At 35.2% G+C, this 5,779-nt stretch overlaps 1 protein-coding gene across 1 annotated transcript in view; it reads right to left on the bottom strand.

The window, feature by feature from the left end:
• LOC106478724 (neural-cadherin-like) overlaps nt 1-5,779 on the bottom strand; it is a 220,242-nt gene that overhangs the window by 175,989 nt on the left and 38,474 nt on the right. The gene's annotated exons all lie outside the window — the stretch shown is intronic.

Here is a 5,779-nt window from a genome sequence, read left to right as displayed (position 1 = left end):
CTCTATTGTATTTTATATATAGCTGTTGTACTGTACCAGGCAGCTCTATTGTATTTTATATATAGCTGTTGTACTGTACCAGGCAGCTCTATTGTATTTTATATATAGCTGTTGTACTGTACCAGGCAGCTCTATGTATTTTATATATAGCTGTTGTACTGTCCCAGTCTTATAAAAAATGTCTTCACAACTTACCACTATTCGGATTGTCTTCAGACATTGATCAGGAATGTCTGTCTTGGTAAGGACAGCACCATCTAATATCCTGTGCTCTCCTTAACATCGACTTGTGTCGTTGTTTAATAAAAATTACTGTCCACTTTGGTTTGACATTGTGTTTATTATCATTCTTCAACTGATTCAGAGTTGATAGAACGTAAATTTACTATTGCATAATATTTCCTGGCGTTTCTCTAGGCACTGCATTTGTTAATATTCGTATTAGAACGGGAGAACAGTACATCTGAAAGTTCATGGTGGTGCAACATTATTTTTCATATTTTAAAATTTAATAATTAAATAACTAAGGAAACACAACCATGCAGTTTTCAGTTTCAGCATCTTGAAGCCCAACTTCAAAAGTTGTTATTGTCGTGTTGTTTTTGTTTTTTTCACTCCAGTGAATAGCGTTACCCCGTAAAATGGCAACCACGCAAGAAAAGGCTCAATACGTTTTTGGCTTGCAGAGACCAAGTCAGTGACTGTGGTTCAGCGTACTTACAGACAACAGTACAGGAAAGAAGTTTTAGGAGTATGTTAAGGACATCGTGTATCGCTAAAGACCACGATAATGGACGCCATCGCATATCGGTTAGACGTGCTAAAAGCTACTAATGGTGCACACGTAGAATTATACTGACATGTCAATAGAGACTGTTTGAGTTGGATTTGTTTGGTTTGTTTTGAATTTTGTGGAAAGCTACACGAGGGCTATCTGCACTAGCCGTACTTAATTTAGTAGTGGGCTACTCTTTTACCAACGAATAGTGGGATTGACCGTAACATTATAACGTACCCACGGCTGAGAGAGCGAGCATGTTTGCTGGGACGGGGATTCGAACTCGAGACCCGCAGATTGCGAGTCAAGCGCAATAAACACCTGGCCATACCGGGCCGTTTGAGTTGGGCTACAAGATGTTGAAAACTGCATGGTTGTGTTTCCTTAGTCAGTTAATTATTAAATTTTAAAAATAGGAAAGCTAATTTTGGGCCATCCTATATTATAACAGTCTGTCATTCGGTTCAAAGAGCTAGACAAAGCTATTCTGATCGGTTTACTTTCCTCTACAAAGCTCTGGTAAGTAATTAAAAATTAGGGAAGGCTACAGCTGAATCCGAGAGTCTCTGACTTGACTGTTGTTTAGTTCATGTGTGCATAAGGTACCGGTCAGATTGAGAAATCCAATCCCGGAACGGTACATTACATCACACTATGAAAGATATATGATTTTTTTTTAACTACTGAATGGTTGAGTTTCACTCTAGTATCTCCCAAAACATGGGGAAGTTTATATAATCCATTTACTAAAACAGAATATCCAAAATCCTTTATACACATACATGTGAATAATAAACTAAAACAGACTAATAATTCCAACGTAAAATGAGCTAGTGTTTCCAAGATGTACACGTTCAAAAAAACACTCACATATTTTTATAAAAGTACACAAAATATATGATTACGTGACACAAAAACATTAGTTATTTAATTCGACTTTGTATATTACCATTATTAACACGTATGTGAAAGTTTACTTATGACACATATATAAATATGTATTGTATTTACGAATGGATAAATATTGCTTTATATCTGCATAAAAGCCATAGTAACAAAACTAAAATTCACGGATTTCGACACAGACTGAGCAGAAGTGTGGTTATCTGTAATTAAGTGCTACGTGCACAAGCAAACTTAACGTTAAATGCAGAATAAATTTCGTAGATCGTACGTACAATTTAAGTGTATACGTGCATATGAATATGTGGCTTTCTTTCTTTTGTAATTTTAATCTATTTATTGCTTTACACTACTGTAAAATATAAAGTTCATGATTAACAAATAACAACATTACAAGTTACAGACTCAGCCTACAAACTAAAATAAATACCAAGATACGCTACTGTATACATTAAGTTAATTATGGGTTATTAATGCTGTCCAAGTTATTTACTAAGGTTTAGTTTAAAAGACTTCCTAGAATAGTTGTTATTATGGTGATTTATCACGATAATAATATACATTATGACATAAACAGTTAAAGGGGATAAGGTAAATGGTGTATAGATTGAATGAATTTATCAATTTGGTAATCTTGTTGTTGATAGTGCTCTCGGCTGTAATCCCAAGAAAATCTCATGTGGTCTAGCAAGACGAAGCTGAATTAGGTTAGGATTAAATGAATACAATAAACACCAATAAGAAGTAGCATTTTAAAAGGAATTTACACTTCGTCAAACTTTCCAAAAAGTTTAATATATTTTTGTTAGATTTAATGTATATGATTTACAAACTTAAAAAAAAAACTATAATAGGTTACAGAAAAACCACAGGTCCCTTCGTTTTAAATAAGCTTCCCAATACAAAAACCATTAAAATCTTATACGCAGAAAACTAATTCACATCCAGTAATCTAATTTAACGGTTCCTTCAGATACGTAACTTTTCATTATCTACTGACCGTTTTTCCGATGAAATATCGGATGTTATTGCACTAGAACCTTCTCTTAACGGTCAGCGCACACTTAAAATTGATAGTTTCCTTTTCGGTTTCACATAAACCATAGTACTTCGTTATTTATATACTCTCTTGGAAAGCACCATAATGACTAATCAAAGACTTTATATAAGAGTGCTACCGTCCTTCAGGACGGCTTTGTTAAGAATCTTAAAAGAAATCTCCATAGGATAGGGTACACTCGTGAAATGAGAATCAACGATAAACATGCCTTCTTTGGCTATTCCATTTCGTTAATGTCGGCTACTCTGTACAATATTCCGCACTATCGCACCCTAACAAGTTCTCCACTTGTTAAGTGTTTTTTTTTTTTTTTTTCTATGAATGGGAAAAATGTGGCCGCAGCTCCACAACTTCTTTAAACAATATTAACGATAAGACCATACGGTGTTGCTATGGCAACAACTAAATACACACACACACACACACACACATAATCCCACAAACTTTCAAGAACTAGCTTATGGTAATTGTAATTATATATGTTTGTATGTTTGTTTTAGAGCAAAACCACATTGGGCTATTTGCTGTGTCCAGAACGGGGAACAGAACCCCTGATTTTAGTTCGTAAACTTACCGCTGTCCCACCGGGGAACTGTAATTATATGGTGTTGTTTCAATCTCAATGCCTGCAAAAAAGTATCTTTTTTTTTCTCGCTGAAATACAAAGACGATTAAAACATTGCAAACAGAAACAATGTTCATAAGCACATTAAATATTTAACGCGTTTTCGGTGATCAAATACAAATTAGGGACGGCTAGCGCAGATAGCCCTCGTGTAGCTTTGCTCGAAATTCCAAACAAACAAACCTAATCATCACGTACAATAATCAATGTTTTAACATTTCACTCTTAGAAATTCAATGGTTATTCAACATCAGTTGTACATCAATTAGTGGATACATAATAAACTGCCTCACTGCCTGAAAGATAATAAGTACGTGTAACAACAACAACAACAGTGAGTATTATTTCTGCTTAGATACAAGTACCGGATTTTCGAGAACAGTCAGCTACTACAGAATTGGATTGCGAAACTCGACATAAAAAATACTTCGTACAGAAGTATTTTCATATTTAGCTAAATGCAAAAATAGGGAAAATAAGAAAACTTTAAGTTAATTTTTAAACAAAGTTTATAAGTTGCTTTTCCGTGTAAACGTGGTGGAGTATAACGAAGAAGAAAAATGCGAGGATTTCAATTGTCTCGTATTTAATAACTGAATAATCTCATAATACAAAAAAATGGCTTTATTCAAACTTTAATCTCCTATCAATGATACAAAATCCAATGACACAACCATTAATTTTTCTGTCTAGTCTTCGTTGCTCACGAGCGTATAGTAAAAACCATTTGCTCAGTTTTTCCGGAGACAAACAAGATTACAGTTTATACCTACTTTTAGGTCTATTTTGTCTATTTGTCTGTTTTGCCAGCAAACAACCTCAAGTTTTATTTATATTGGTTTACTCGTTGCTTGGACTATTTTATTCTACAGAGGGTTGAGTGCACTATATTAAAAAGATTTTGAATACGCAAATCAGCAAGTCATGTGACAACCACATCCCGTACATAGACACGGCATATATCATATCTACGTTTTAATGTTGTTTGGCCTTTTTTATAGAGTAATGCCACCAAAAAGTGATCGCTTTTGGAAATAATATGTAACAGTCCCCTCCGGCACAATATATTCATAAAATAAGATCTTAAAATTGTGTTCAGATCGGTTATATAAAGTTTTCAAAACGGTATGTTCCTTGTACTTAATGGCATTCGAAAACAAAGAAATATGGGAATATGGATCAACTTGGTGATCCAGAATCACGCAGTAAAGGACCTGCAATAAGTCGTACCCCAGCCACAGTAAACAAAGTGTAGCGTCTTGTAATTCACGAACTCATAGGTGAGTGGTAAATGATGTCCATATGCCCGAGGCAGCAGTAAGCAAAATAATGAAAAGGATCTCTGTTGTAGAAGTGACACACGTCATCTGTACATTAGGTGCTTCCACGACATACCCGTTCGCCAACAGCATAGCTCAAGCAGCTAGTAAATGAATTATGTGAAACAGGTATTCATGCTTTCCATACGAAGAAATACCGGTCAAGTCTTCGAACGCAGTGCCTATGGATTTCTGTAAGATCGGATTGTCGAAACTGGCGTTGGGATAAAACAACAAAAAACATTGTCCTCATAAAAATTTGACGCGTACAGTACAAAACAACAGCTTCAAATGCAAATAAATAAATCCTTAACACCATTTATGGACGCTTCTGTTTATTCAGAGTAATGTCAAATTTCAATGTTTCTTTTATAGCAAAGCCACATTGGGCTATCTGCTGTGTCCACCATGGGGAATTGAACCCCGGATTTTAGCAATATAAGTCGTCGTTAGATTTACTGCTGTTTCGCCGGAACACTAAATGTCAATGATTGAAAGGTATCAGTATATGGGTAACTCTTTAACCAACTAATAATGGGATTGATCGTACAATATAACGCCCTCACGGTTGTAACGACCAGCATTTTTGAGCAAAGGTTTTGATCCCGCGACCTGTAGTTTGCGATTCGAGCAACATAACCGCCATGTACATATCTGGTACAATATATATTTATCAAAGTATTCCAATAATGCGTATATTAGCTTATGCCCAGGCTGGTCGTACCGCAAACACAGAAACAGGACACATGAAACTTTGAAATTCTTCCTATATAAGCGCATTACATATAAGGTTATTTATACAACAAAAGGAATCAGGTGCATAACTTGTCTCGCTAAGATACTTTTTCTTAGTTCGTGCAACAAAAAAAGATGGATGAATATAGAGATCCAAACAACTTCCTTTCCTAGGATTTAGTTGATCCATCTCCTGTGAAGAGAACTACAGAAGGACATGGTATAGAAAAAAAAAGACATGATTGGATGTTTCAAGATAACAATAGTATATACGTAGACGCGCGCGCGCGCAAGTACACACACAAGGTAACCATATATATTTTAATAATTTGTAAACCACTCTTGTGGATTAAAATCCT

Source organism: Limulus polyphemus, unplaced genomic scaffold, assembly GCF_000517525.1.
Source record: "Limulus polyphemus unplaced genomic scaffold, Limulus_polyphemus-2.1.2 Scaffold244, whole genome shotgun sequence".
Lineage (NCBI taxonomy): Eukaryota > Metazoa > Arthropoda > Merostomata > Xiphosura > Limulidae > Limulus > Limulus polyphemus.
The sequence above is the reverse complement of the archived record's forward strand: the minus strand, read 5'-3'. Positions and strand labels throughout refer to the sequence as shown.